Source organism: Globicephala melas, chromosome 10, assembly GCF_963455315.2.
Source record: "Globicephala melas chromosome 10, mGloMel1.2, whole genome shotgun sequence".
In the NCBI taxonomy this organism is placed as follows: Eukaryota; Metazoa; Chordata; class Mammalia; order Artiodactyla; family Delphinidae; genus Globicephala; species Globicephala melas.
In genome coordinates, this window is record NC_083323.1 from 78,566,790 (window position 1) to 78,581,925 (window position 15,136).

The 15,136-nt window shown below is 43.6% G+C and overlaps 1 protein-coding gene across 4 annotated transcripts in view; it reads right to left on the minus strand.

Moving 5' to 3' along the window:
* FAR2 (fatty acyl-CoA reductase 2) overlaps positions 1–10,412 on the minus strand; it is a 137,895-nt gene extending 127,483 nt beyond the window's left edge. The window contains exon 1 of one of the 4 annotated variants that reach the window (XM_060305740.1): positions 10,331–10,412. The gene's annotated coding sequence lies outside the window, so the exon portion shown is untranslated. Of the gene's footprint in view, positions 1–9,410; positions 9,562–9,728; positions 10,260–10,330 lie in introns of those variants that run through there. The other 3 variants (XM_060305741.1, XM_030830465.3, XM_060305739.1) reach the window with 3 other exon arrangements.
* Positions 10,413–15,136: the final 4,724 nt, after the last annotated feature.

Genomic DNA, 15,136 nt, shown 5'->3' on the forward strand with positions numbered 1-15,136 from the left:
CTTCTTGGTACGAGAACACGTGTCCATCCTTTAGATCATACACTTATCTTCAGAACAAATAGGTCCTAAAGGTCTCATGTAAACAAACACAATGGAAACGAGTCAATTCAGAATGAGACAACAGTTACAGCATAATAGAAATAAAAATACACAGGCTGACATAAAATTGATTTCATTAATATTTATCAGAGTATCTTATTTACACTTATGTTTCATGTGGAATTAAGTGGACAGTTTCTCTTAAGTTTTAGACAAATAATTCTATTTTTATTAAATGAATATTATCTTTTTTTTTTTTTTTTTTTGGCGGTACGCGGGCCTTTCACTGCTGTGGCCTCTCCCGTTGCGGAGCACAGGCTCCGGATGCGCAGGCTCAGCGGCCATGGCTCACGGACCCAGCCGCTCCGCGGCATGTGGGATCTTCCCGGACCGGGGCACGAACCTGTGTCCCCTGCATCGGCAGGCGGACTCTCAACCACGGCTCCACCAGGGAAGCCCTATCTATCTTTAAGATGCTTTTATTACTGCATAAAACTATGCTGCTACTATCCACACACTTTTTAGTATTAAATGTCCTTTCTTGAAAATAATAAAAAAAAGTCTTTAATACATGCACACATAGTGAATTGTTACACAGAGCTTCTTTTGTTCAGGTTATCAAATTCTTCTGGGCAGATTCTTCCAGTTTCTTGACAATATCGTGCATTGGTGGATCTAATTCTGCTTGAAGCGCTTCAGTGGTTTCAAATATGTTGGGACCAGACACATAATTTAATGATCTTCCTAATTTCCAACTATCCTGCCCTCAAGAATACTGGAGTTTGTGCTGACTTTTGTGGAATGTGTCCTCTCGCTGACCTATGATAAATAGTGCACCATTTTTCTAAAATGATCTAAAATGTGGAGCATTTTCACAATGACTTTTTCTCATTTCTTGGCTCAGGAAATATTATTCTTGCCTCCTATGGTCATCCTGTTATTCACCAGCGAATTTTACTGACCCAGCACCTCCCAGCTGAGGTGGATGGTTGGGTAAGTGGATAGAAGAGGCCGGATTTTTGCCTTTTTTTACACAGATTCACAAGGAAGAGCTTTCCCTTCTCCTCTTCCCCTCAAGTGTGTGTTTCAACACTTTGGAGCCATCTCTGGAGGAGCCTAGGAAGTTAAAATGCATTAAAAACAAGGTAATAGGGGCTTCCCTGGTGGCGCAGTGGTTGAGAGTCCGCCTGCCGATGCAGGGGACACGGGTTCGTGCCCCGGTCCGGGAAGATCCCACATGCCGTGGAGCGGCTGGGCCCGTGAGCCATGGCCGCCGAGCCTGCGCATCCGGAGCCTGTGCTCCGCAACGGGAGAGGCCGCAGCGGTGAGAGGCCCGCGTACCGCAAAAAACCAAACCAAAACAAAACAAAACCCCAAGGTAAGAGCATGTCCAAAAGCCAAAGGGGACGCATTGTCAACTGCAGCTGGAAAGGGCTTTTGCTGGACTGCAGAGGTAAGGTTTACAAAATTATCTAGGACTTTAAAAATAAACCACGACTAAAGCAATAGACACATGCTATTTTTAGTGTCTGCCAATTAAAGTAAGATGAATTTTTTTCACTGTCTACTCAATCATGTTCTCTACAAAAAGAAATATATAATATTTTTTGCTTTGATATAGTGTTGACTAAAGTGGAAAAATGGCTAGTGAATAAAGATCTCACCTGAAACCAATTCTTTTTTTTTTTTTTTTTATTAAAGGCAGGTCTCTGAATTAGTCATGGAAAGTCCCCTGATGAATGTGGCTGGCAATCTGTTTGATTCCCACAGAACACTGTGTCCTGGAAAGATTTTGTGATCACAGCGATAGACCTAAGCACAGGCCTCCATCTCCCATCTTCTGGTTCTAAGTCCCATGGAAGCACCTACACCAGCTGTCCCCACATTTGTACCTGTGCTGTGCTGGTTATGTATGAAGCACCTGGGGAGTCTTGTACCAAAAATACAGACTCATTGAGGGTGTGGTGAAAAGGGAACCCTCCTGCACTGTTGGTGGGAATGTAAATTGATACAGCCACTATGGAGAACAGTATGGAGGTTCATTAAAAAACTAAAAATAGAACTACCATATGACCCAGCAATCCCACTACTGGGCATATACCCTGAGAAAACTATGACTCAAAAAGAGACATGTACCACAATGTTCACTGCAGCAATATTAACAATAGCCAGGACATGGAAGCAACCTAAGTGTCCATTGACAGATGAATGGATAAAGAAGATGTGGCACATATATACAATGGAATATTACTCAGCCATAAAAAGAAACGAAACTGAGTTATTTGTAGTGAGCTGGATGGACCTAGAGTCTGTCATACAGAGTAAAGTAAGTCAGAAAGAGAAAAAACAAATACTGTATGCTAATGCATATATATGGAATCTTAAAAAAATGGTACTGATGAACCTAGGAGCAGGGCAGGAATAAAGATGCAGACACTAGAGAATGGACTTGAGGACACGGGGAGGGGAGTGGGAAGCTGGGGCGAAGTGAGAGAAGCATCGACATATACACACTACCAAATATAAAACAGATTGCTAGTGGGAAGCAGCTGCATAGCACAGGGGGATCAGCTCGGTGCTTTGAGATGACCTAGATGGGTGGGATAGGGAGGGTGGGAGGGAGGCTCAAGAAGGAGGGGATATGGGTATATATGTATGCATATGGCTGATTCACTTTGTTGTACAACAGAAACTAACACAGCATTTTGAAGCAATGATACCCCAATAAAGATGTATAAAAAATAATTAGTAAATAAATAAAATAGGCATGGGGTGGGGATGACAAAAAATATATTTGTCACCCCAAACTTAAGAGTGTCACCCTTAAACCATCACTCTTCACAAAAAGGATGCATTAATAAAAGACAGATTTGCTTTATTGAAATAAAATTCAGAGGTGGCTACTCACAGAAGATCCATGCTTAGAGGTAGCAGACTTCAACAGCTAAGTAATATTGGTGTTAATTACCCCCTCTACCTCTTAGATGCTGGGTATGTTTATCTGAGGCCCCATCCTTTACATATGAATTCAAATGTTTGAATAACTTTCAAAAGCTATCACCTGCAAGACTGTCTTCTGCACCTCACATTGGCAGCTAACACTAGCTACACTAATCCACAATAAATGGCATTGTCATGACTCTGATGGTAATAACATTTGAGGAGCTTCTAGACCGTCAGTTTACCTATTTGTATTTCTACCTTGACATGGACTGAATGTTTCAGTCCTCCCAAAATGTGTATGTTGAAATCTAGTCTCCAATGTGATGGTGTATGGAGGTGGGGCCTCTGGGAGGTGATTAGGTCATAAGGGCAGATCCCTTGTGAATGGGATTAGTGCCCTTATAAAAGAGACTCCTGAGAACCCCCTTGCTCCTTCCACCATGTGAAGTTACAATGGAGAGAAGGACATCTATGAACCAGGAAGTTGTTCTCACCAGACAGCACATCTGCTGGTGCCTTCATCTTGGACCCGCAGCCTCTAGAACAGTAAGAAATAAATTTTTGTTGTTTATAAGCCACCCAGTCTATGGTACTTTGTTATAGCAGCTTGAACTAAGACTACCCCTAATAAATAAAACAAATCTATTAAAATTATCTATGGCCAGTGAGTTTAGTAGCCTAGAGCAGGGGCCAGCAAACATTTTATGTTAACGGACCAGATGGTAAATATATTAGGCTTTGCAAATCACAGCTACTCATTACGTGGAGTCCCAAAGCAGCCATAGACAATAGGACGAATAGGTGCACGGCACTGTCTGATTTCCAATAAAACTTCACTCATGGATACTGAAATTTGAATTTCATATAATTTTCATTTGCCAGAGAACATTATTCTTCTTTTGATTTTTTTCAACCACTTAAAAATATAAGCACTATTCTTAGCCCAAGAGATATACAAAAATAGGCAGGATTCAGATTTGGCCCTCAGGCCATAGTTTGCTAACCCCTAAGCTAGAGCACCAGGTGGATGAAGCCGTGGCCAGAGTCCATAGCTGTTTGAACTTGTCTCTTCTGCTCTGCTCTGCTGGTTATTCTTTGGTCATAAATCACACTTCTGGCTCGATCCCACCACCATGCAGATGTGCTGGGGACCAGTAAAGAAGATGTATAAGATTCAGTGCAAAATCATTGCTCCTACAGACGTCCTATGTATTCACACTGTGTTGCGCTGCCGGGGATATACTATGAACATCAAATAAGGCTCAGACCTCCCGTGGGACACAAAACGTCCTGTGAAATCTTCCCCATTGTCTATGCTTCAGCTTTCTCACGTGTACATCTAGACTTCAGCTTTCTCACGTGTACATCTAGACCTCCGAGAGGTCCTGCATAGCCTTGCCAGGGAAGTAGAAGTTAAAATTTTTTAAAAATTGTTTTTAGTCAGACTGCAGACCTTGCTTGTGAATATCTCTTCATCTATTATCCATATGTTAGAATTGTTTTCATCATCAACTCAGAACTTATTAACAGAGTCAGTTCAATTCCGGTCTTCTGCTTCCTTCCAACTAAGCAGTAGCATGAAAGACATGAGAGAAGCTGATGGTTAATAGATAGCTGTGGATGTTAAAAGGTTTAATCTATTAATATAGGGCAGCATTTCCCAAAGTGTGTTATGCTGAATGCTGACTCTGTTAGATGTTCTGCCAAAAAAAGCATTTCAAGGTCAAGTAAGTTTAGGAAATGCAGCATAAAATATCTCTTCTTTCTTGATGATTCTTAAAGTGCATTATCAGTATGTTAAAGGCTTTGAGGATTCCCACAATAAGACTGCTTAACTAGGTTAAATTAAGTGTTTCTCAAGCTTATGTGATGAGGGAAGTTTTTTTTTCTTCACTTGACTGTTATTAATATCCCGAGAAACTAATGGTCCACAGACTGCATTTTGGGACACTGATACAGACAAGGTGGAAGAATGGAAAGCTTCTAAGCAGGGGAGTAACTTATGTTGTAGATCAATCACTTTGGTGGGGATCAGACTTTTCTCTCCGGGTTTTCGTCATTTTAGGAGATTACCCCATGTGCCATCAGTGTGCTCAAGTCAGAAAGACAGAAGTCATATTTGTTTTGGTGGTAACCTCTTAATAATTATAAAGTTCGTGCACAGTTCATTGATAATCTCAACAGTAGAAATGATAATATGAAACGCATATTATCTTCTGCTCGCTCACCTCTATCCCAACAGCCTGGCACACTTTCCAGAGATACCAGGCAGCGTTATCAGTTTCCATGTCACTTTTCAGCTCTTCTGTGGCAACTCTAAATCTTATGCATCAGGAGACTATGGTTTTGGATTATAAACATAGAGCAGTATCTACTGGAGGAATTTATTATCACACTTCTTTGCTTAGCCACTTCTCATCGCCGATCTATCACCAAGGTCTATCAATTCTACTTCTGAAATGCACTTCAAGTCTGCCCACTTCTCTCCATCTTGCCTGTCCGCACCATCACCAGCTCTGTCCTACTTCCAACCCCTGATCCCGCTCGTCCATTCTCCTAATTGCAGCCACAAAGGTCTTAAAATTTAAATTAGTCTCTGGCTTCAAAGTCTTCAAAAGCTTCTCATTAAAATAAAATTCAGAATCTTTATCAAGATCTGTGAGGATCTACATGACCAGGTTCCTGCCTAGCCACCCCCCAACACACACACACACACACACACACGTCCGGCCTCTCAGCAACTCCCTCACCCAAAACACGTGCCTTCTTTCTGTTCCTTGAACACTTCCAGGTTTTTCCTTTCCTTACAGTCTTCCTACTTGCTATTTCCTCTGCCCAGATTGCTTTTCCCTCCATTCTTTTTTTTTCTTTTTGCCAAGTTAATCCCTATGCTTCCTTCAAATATCAATTTAAATCTTTCTTTGTCAGAGACCTTCACAAACCACCAAATCTGAGTCAACCCCTGGTTTTTTCATTGCACCTGTTATTCTCCATGCTACTTCCAAAATTTTCTTATTATATGTTTATTTTTTAAATGCCTGTGAGATCCAAAAGGATAGGGGACACATCTGCTTTATTCCACACTAAATGCAGAAAAATTGGCATTGTGTCTGGTCACAGAATGGGCTTAATAATTATGTATTACACGACTGAAGCTAACCAGTGGAAATTTCTCTTCGTTTTATCTCCTGCCTTTTCCTTACATGAAACTTTAGTTCCATCCAGATTTTCATCTTTTGCACAATTATCACCCAGAAGGTTCAATCATTCATTTCTATTAGGAGTGGAATTTTAAGGCCATCTCATGTAACTCTCCTCTTACGCTTCTCTAACCATTTCAGTTTATTTTATTCTCTTCTTGGGAACTCATGGCACTTATTTTCTGTACCATTCATTTGGTGCCTAATCTTATATTGCCTCTTAACAATGTATCTGTTATGTTAATTAACACCTTATATTTACATATTTCGTCTTGCCAATGATGTCATAAATCTATCGAGTACAGGACTTGGTACTTCATACCCTAAAGTTCACAGCACGCCTCTGCACAGAGTGCTGCATGAAAGGAGTCTCCATCCACCTTCTCTGGTGCCCCTATTTTAAGACTTTGATACGGAAGTTTGACCCATTTCCTTTTACTCTATTTTCTTCCTCAACCCTTATGGGTGTGTTGCCATCATACTGGGAATGAAAGCTGTGGAAAGGATAAGTTCTGAGGTCAGAGAGAAGCAATAAAGGGAGGAGTGTGGGGAAAGAGGACAGGCCCAGGGTTTCTAAGTTCCTCCCCCAATGGTACAGAAGGTGAAGACAACTTGGTAGGGGACTAGGTGTACTTTATATTGCCAAGTATCTCCCAGAATATTTAAAAGAGTGCCTTGCTCAAGGTTTTGAAAGTATGAATATTTAAAAGTTAAATGAGGCAAAAAGGATACCTTCTCAAAAATTTCAATCAATGACTCAGTTTTTCATTGTTCAATTTTGGATGAATTCCACTGAAACATCAATTTAATTCAGGAAGTATCTTTGGGATCCAGGAAGGTATTCTGTACTTTTAGTTGCCAGTTCCAGTCTTGACCAAATAAAGACTTTTAAGGAATATTTAAAATACCACAAACCGTAGCTACTTTTTGTTTTATTTTTTCTCCCACCAAAATATAAGGGTTATAAAGGTTCTGCAACCCTGTTAATGTACTTAACCAGCCTTCCTCAAGCTACTTCTGAAACATGGATTAGAAAAGTTAAGCCTGTAACAATACTGTCTTTGTTAGTATAGTACTCTTCAAGGTAAGTCGACAGTTTTACAATTATTAGCTCTTTTTACCTATCTGTTTTCACAGTGACTCTTTAAGATGAATAGAGTAGTAGATATTGTCTGTTATCTTTATTTTGTCAATGAGGAAATTGGGCGTAGAAGGACTTAATGACAGAAGCATGCAGCAGCTAACTTTCCGTTTGTGTCAGAGAATTTACCTGCAGTGTAGGATGGCTGAGACAGGGTTGTTATTCAGGAAATGACAGAACAGGCTTGTGAACCTGGCCTCAGGACTGGCTACAGAATTTGCAGGGTCTAGTGTAAAATGAAAATTTGGAGTTCCTTGTTTGAAAATTACTAAGACAGCTGAAAGCGACAGCAGAACATTAAACCAAGTGCAGGGCCCTTTTCCAAGTATTGGGCCCTGTGAGCTGGCCCTGCCTGAGGCCTCTGAACCTCTAACATCTGGGTGATTAAGTATCAGGGAGGCTGTGAGCGCCTGAAATTGTAGGCAGAATTCTGTTAATATGTATATGCTTCTTTTTCATATTCCATAGCTTTCATCAGATCCTTAAGTGGTCTGTTAACAAAATAAAGCATTAAGAATGCTTCTTCAAGAGTAATAAATGTTCTCAAAGAGACCAAACACAGAGTCACAAGAGACTGGCAGGGACAGCAGGTGCATGTTCCTTCAGAGACTATTTGTACATGCGTGAGTTTTCATGGGTGCACAAGTATTAATGCAAAGACAAAGAATTCTTAAGGCTGCCCAGATGTTGTCAGAAAGAAATAACATCTGAATGTACCTTCAGAAGATAGGAAAGGGAATGGTGAGACATCAAGATGATGACGTTCTTCACAAACCCCAAAGTGATATACCCAAGTAGGAGCTATTTTATTTATTTTTACTCCCTTAAAGGAAGCTTCTCCTTCTTCTTCTGTAATTAGATGTCACGCTCCCTCTTTTAAGTTAAGGAGAAATGTAAGATTTACCAACTCGTGCTGATTTATATCGATGTTATAGATAATTATAACCCAACGTTAGAAATAGGAGTAAAGTAGGCATTTGTTAAAGCAGGTTCAGAAGATGCCCTCAGAAACAGGGAAAGAGTGCTCTGAAGACCTGCATCCCGAGAAATACTACGGAAGAAATGCTGCAACTCTTGAGTCCGGCTGGTAAAACCCCATGGCCATCTCCTATAAGTCTCACACACAAATATCCCTAATAGCGGATTTTGCTGAAAGCCCTGCTCCTTCAGTCTGAGTGGCTGCCTTAAAATTTTATTTAGTCTCTTTGCCCTTTTAGACTAGATATGCTCCCCAGCCAAATCTCCAACTCATATGAATGGGGATACAGAGAGATGGGTAACTGAAACAGCAGGGAAATTCTCAAATATCCACTTGCACAGAGTGTCAAACTTCTCTTGATGCAGCCTCTAACAAGCAGAAAAGCACGATTCACTTGAGTTCCTGGTCAGTCTGCTGTTCCCACTCTTGTCCCTGTTCATGGCACAATGGGACAATCTACATGATTCAACCAGCCGCCGAAGCTCTGGCAGGTCCAGAGAGAACCTTGGTTGCTCACACCTGGTAACTCATCCTTCGAAGAATAAGTGTTCATAATTCTACTCATCCCACCAGGTGAAAAGTAGGAGGTTTCTAGGATGAAGTCGGTCATTAATTCTTTTAACTGAATGGAATTGCCCCGTGAGTAATCGCCAGGGGTGCCAGCAGCCTTCCCTCAAGCCATCTACACCCGTTGGAATCTGGTACCTGCTCCCCTGCTACCTCCAAGACGCCCAGGCCCCTCAGGAAGAGGTGGAAAACTTCGGACGGGGACAGACCCCGCCCCGGCCGCCCCGGGACCGCTCCGGCCCTTTTCAGCCTGGGGCTCGGTACCCGGCGAGGCCCGGGTGGGAGGGTCCGGTCGTGCACAGCCCGGGATGGGACTAGGGGCCGGAAAGCGCGCCCCGACAGTCCAGGGCGCAGGGAGGGCGGCCACCGCGCCCCACGTGGCCCTGCTCTCTCCTGGAACAGCCCCGGGGGCCGAGGAGGCCTCCGCCAGACCCGGCCGGCGCCTCTGTTTCCCCGGGCCCGCGGCCGCGGCGCGGCTCCCAAGTTAGCCCAGTCTGCCCGTTCCCGTCACGCGCGCCCTTCCCGCCCCCGCGTGACCCACCTTGGCGGACGATGCCGGCGCCCAGCGCGCCTAAGCCGCGGCCGGATGGCTGAGGGCGGCCGGGGGCAGCTCCGGGGCAGAGCCGCGGAAACCGCGCGTCTCCCCGCCGGGGCCCGAGCCCACCCTGCAGCGGCGCCCCGCGGCTGCCTCGCCCTCTCTGCAGACCCCGCCGGGGCCCGAGCCCACCCTGCCGCGGGGCCCCGCTGCTGCCTCGTCCTCTCTGCAGACCCCGCCGAGCCCTGCCTCCCGGCCACCCCGGCCGGCTCCTCGCCGGCGGAGGCGTGGGCGCTCGCGCGGCCCGGCTGCGACCCTGAGTACCTGCTCCTCCGGCGCGGGGCGGGCTCAACTAGTGGTCCTCTAAATCCCGGTCCTTCCCCGGGGCTCCGGGAAGTGCTCCGGCCACGAGGAAGCTGCTCTTGTCTTTCGGCTCCCAAACGTGACACTCTATATATCCGGCTCGGAGACTGGGTGTGGGGCGGGAGGAAACCACCCTCCCTCCGACCTTCCCCTCGGCCGCCGCGGCCTCGGCGTCGGGTGCGGAGCTGGCGGCGGCCTCTGCCCGGGGCGGGAGGAGGGCGAGGGGCTGGCGAGGGCCCTACAGGCCGCGAGGGGACCGCATCGTGGGCAGGGTGGCCGTCCGCGCAGGCCTGCCCCGCAGCTTCCATTCATTCAGCTCGGAGCAGATCCACTCGCTATTACTCGCGGCTAGGATTTTTTCCCCCATTAAAAAAAAAATCGGTGGGTGAGGGGTAAGGGAACAGGAAAGGCGCCCCTCTCTGGTCTGGAAAAGGAGAGCTCCTACACCTTGAGAGAAAGAGAGAGAAAGAGAGAGAGAGAGAGAGAGAGTTGGGGGGCAGGGGGAGACAGAGGGTCAGAGGTTCTACCGTGAACGCTTGGAGGACACATCTTTCCCCACCCACCCTAGCAGAAAAGGCAGCCAAAAATCCGAGTTTACTCAGCTCGTCCGTACTGTACGCCCAGTGGGAGGGATGCTCTGGTGTCTGCTCCAGACTGCGGAGGCGCCTGGCAATGACCGACCAGGGCAGTGTCCTTTTAAAAATCCAGGAGGGGCCGGAGGCGCGGTTAACTCATGTCCAGGGTGTGGAGGGCAGAAATCAGGCTCTGTCTGCGTCAGGTGGGAGTGGGTAGGTGGATAGGAAACTAGAAAGGATCAGAGATGCGGCTGCAAGAGTGCAGCCGGCCAGCTTTGCTCATCAGAGCTTCTCATCAGATTAAAAAACAAACAAAAAGCAGGCAAACAAACAACAACAAAAACGTTTTGTTTATAAGCCTGGTAGCTTAGCTTTGGGGGGATTTGCTTTGGTCACTGTTACATTTTAAACGGTAAAACTGGACCGTCGTCAGGGAAGACTTGTAGAGGGACAGAGAGGCACGTGAGTGGAGCTGTCACAGTCCTCAGCCAGGACGTGCTGAAAACGGCCAACGCCCAACCTCATTTCTTGGACAAGGTGGAAGGTAAATTCCCAAATAAACATGCTATGTTAAGAAAAGCTAAAAAAGGAACATTGCCCTATAAGTTGTCTTCATTCTCCTCATTACAACAATCGACATACAAAGAAATAAAATTTAATTCATGCAAGTTGGAGTTAATACGAGCCAGTTTTTGCATTAGAAAAAATTCACACCCATCTTGAATTCTCTTCTATTGGACTCCCTTCAATTGAATGTATTAAGCAAAGTGTAGCCTAAAGTTACGGTGGCTAATTTCCTCTGGTGATTTTCCCTGAAAGCAAGAGAGACAGAAAAAGTTAGGACCACATAAATATACTCTTCGTTATCGCTCCTCCCACTCAAAAATAAGTCTGAATGTGTTCCCCAAACAACGTGTACTGAAATGATACTGTCAAATGGTGGTGAGATTGAAATCACTGCTATGTGATGAGTGTTGAAATCACTCATCACATAGTGGAAAAGGTAAATTGTTACAACTCTTGTTGCAACAAGTTTCCAAGGCTTAAAATGTTGAATCACTCAAAAATTTTTTATTGTTCTGAATCTTTTGGGGTTTTTTTTGTGGTACGCGGGCCTCTCACCACTGTGGCCCCTTCCATTGCGGAGCACAGGCTCCGGATGCGCAGGCCCAGTGGCCATGGCTCATGGGCCCAGCCGCTCCACGGCACGTGGGATCCTCCCGGACCGGGGCACGAACCCGCGCCCCCCGCATCGGCAGGCGGACTCTCAACAACTGCGCCACCAGGGAAGCCCGTTCTGAATATTTTGATATAGGATTCTCATTTCTTAGAATATATCCAAAGAAAGTAATCCACAAAAGAGAAATGTAATATGGACAAAGTTCATGTTTATTACACTATTTATAAAATAGAAAACATATTTTCAGTGGAGTGTTGATAAATAAAATGCAACATTATTATAGGCTACAAAACCATAATTTTATTTTCACCATTTAAAGTAATATTTATGTATGGATAGTGTATTCATTTGCTGGGACTGCCTTATCAAAGTACACAGACTGGGTGGCTTAAACAGAAATTTATTATCTCACAGCTCTGGAGGCCAGAAGTCCAAGACCAAAGTGTTGGCAGGATTCTTCCTCTGAAGGCTGTGAGGGAGAATCAGTTTCATGCCTCCTACCTAGCTTCTAGTGGTTTGCTGGCATTTTTTTTTTTTTTTTTTGGCTTTTCTTATCTTCAAGAAGTATAACCCTAATCATTAGTCATATCAGATTAGGGCTCACCCTAGTGGCCTCATCTGAATTTATGACATTTGCAATAGTCCTATTTCCATATAAGGTCACATTCTGAGGTACTGAGGGTTAGGACTTCAGCATATGAATTTGGGGAGGGGGGATGTGGAGAAAGGCACAAATCAACCCATAAACGTATAATAGCAAAAAGAGGCAGTGTAGTTGTTACCGAGTCCAAGCTCATACTGCTCACCCCGAGACAGGCCAATAAATCGAGAGAGGAGTTGGTGGGGAAAGGAACAGTGACTTTATTTGGAAAGCTGGCAGACCAAGAAGATGGTGGACTTGTGTCCCAAATAACCATCTTGCCTGAGTTAGAATGCAGGCCTCTCTTATACTAAAAGGGGAGGGAGTAAAGTCAGTCATTTCCTGGTTCCAGTCAGCCTCCAGAGGAGATGTTGTTAATTTCATTCTTCCTGCAGTCATTCAAAGGTGGGCCTGGTCAGGATATTTTCTGTGAGCCAGACAAAGTTATTTTAGCTTAATGCTCATTATCTGGAGGCAGGGTTCCCAGAGATGGACCGTTATGTATAATTTATGCTTATAGACAACATCCCTTTAGTGATTAACTTGTAATAGAATACAAAGTTTCTTCCCTATTACATAGTGGGTTGAATGGTGGCTCCCAAAAGATACATCCTGGTGCAAATCCCTGGAACCTATGAATGTTACTTGATTTGGATGAAAGAGTCTCTTTATATGCAATGAAGTTAAAGATCTTCAGAGGAGATCTTCCTGGATTATCCAGGTGGGCCTTAAATCTAATGGCAATTGCCTTTGGTAAGAGAAAGGCAAAGGGCAATTTGAGACATGTACATATTGGTTAAAGTGATTTGAAGACAAGGCAGAAATTGGAGCAAAGTAGCAAAAAAAGAAAAAGAAAAACAGACAAAAAACCCCCCAGGAAAGCCAAGAGGTGCAGACGAGCTGCCAGAAGCTGGTAGAGAAGGAAGGATTCTCGTCTAGAGCCTCCAAAGGTTGAGGAGCATGGCTTTAACCTTGAGATCAGACTTCTAACCTCCAGAGCTGTGAGTGTATAAAATCCTGTTGCTTAAGCCACCCAGTAATTTATTATCACAGCCTTAGGAAACCAAATCAGGCAGTTTGGGTTGGCATTCTATGTATTTACTTTTTGGTTTTTTCTTGAAAGAGTGATAAATGATTCAAAACAATTTCAAGTGAGTATTTTACTAGAAATCTTAAAATTCTCATCCACTTTTGAAGGGATGGGCAGAAGACATGCTGAAGATTTTATCGTTTTGCAAAATAAACTCTCCAATAGGCACAAATGCTGATAAAACTGCAAAGCGCTCTGATCCTGTCAAACGGGTAAGGTGGTTCTTCATCCTCACACATGGTGTACATGTGACTCTTGTCGAGACAAATTCAGCTCCATGCCAATTTGATTAGAGAATAGTCTCCAGGGTTGGGTTGTATCTTAAAACCATGGTTGCTCATGGTCAATATTGAGAAATAGATTATTATAATTACTGACCTCTACTTTGAAAGTCTTCTCTCCCTCACTATTGCTCAGTGACTTACCCTTTTATTCAACCCTGTAAAATAAATGTTTCTCTGTCAATCTGCCTAGAAGTTTTTCAGTTAATATGCAAAATACTTTTAAATATGCCATATCTAAAATAAAATGTCAGATCATTCTAATGACACCTTAAATTTGGAGATTGTGAATACACTCAGTGTTCCCAAGGAGTGTTGTCATTGCCCAGTGCTGCTGAAACAAACCCTGTTTCTGTTGACTGAGAGGAGAATCATAAAAATATAATGTTCTAGAACTCAAAAGCTCGTCCTTTGGGCCCACTATCTTACTTGATAGTGATGAAGACTAGACTTTATGTCTTGTCTAAGGTCACTGAATTAGTTTTCTGTTGTTGCACAACCAATTACTATAACCTTAGTGTTTTAAAACAATACCTAGTTATTATTATCAAGTTCTATAGGTCAGTCATCAGATATGGCATAATGGGTCCTTTCCTCAGGGTTTCACAAGGCTAAAATCATAAAGTCAGCCCAGGCTCTGATCTCACCTGTGGCTTGGGGTCCTCTTCTGAGCTCTTTCTTGTTTGTTAGCAGGATTTAGTTCCTTGCAGCTATAGGACTCAGGGCTTCATACTCTTATTGACTGTTGGCCAGAGTTTGCTTCTAGCTCCTACAGGCCATCCTCCGGTGGGTTCTAACCATGTGTACTCCCACAGCATGGTTGTTTGCTTTTTTAAAGTCAGCAGAAGAAAATACTTCTTTCTCTCTTCAAATCTCTGACCCTTTTTAAGGGCTGCAACCGAATTATATGAGGGCCACCTAGGATTAACTCAAAATCAACTGATTTGGTACCTTCACTTTCTTCATATAACATAATCACAGGAGTGGTAACCACCATAGGCACAGTTCCGCCCCCTCAGGGGAAATGGATTATCCAGAGCATCTAAACTCAAGCGCGTGGTCTTGGGGCCGTCTTAGAATTCTGCCCATCTTAGTAACTTAGACTGTAGGAACAGCAGCAGCAGAGTGTTGTTTCCTACCCTACTGAGCTTCTTTTGTATAAGAAAAATTGCTTCTTATTATCTGGCTGTTTTATGAGGCAGCTAGATATGGATTTTTACAGAATTTTTTCTTGTCTTCTTTTTCCTTATGGAGATATACAGGTCTTTAAAGTTATATGGCTTCTTTATTGCCAATTGTGAAAGTGTAACAGGTGAAGACTAAACTCATATATTCTGATTCCAAATGTAGTGTATTCAAGTGCTTTCTCAAACCCTGGGTCATAACATCCAGAGTCTTTTGAGAATTCTTTTGAGAACTCTATTGTGAGAATGCAATACGGTTACAGCTGAATGAACTAAAAGAATATCCTCTCTATTGACTATTACGCAGACATTAAAAAGAATAACTTAAAGCTATGCCAGTTGAATTGCACTACTTTCCAAGAGGTTTAGTTTATGAAGAAAGTGACATGGTGAAAAACATGTATAATATGATCTTGTTC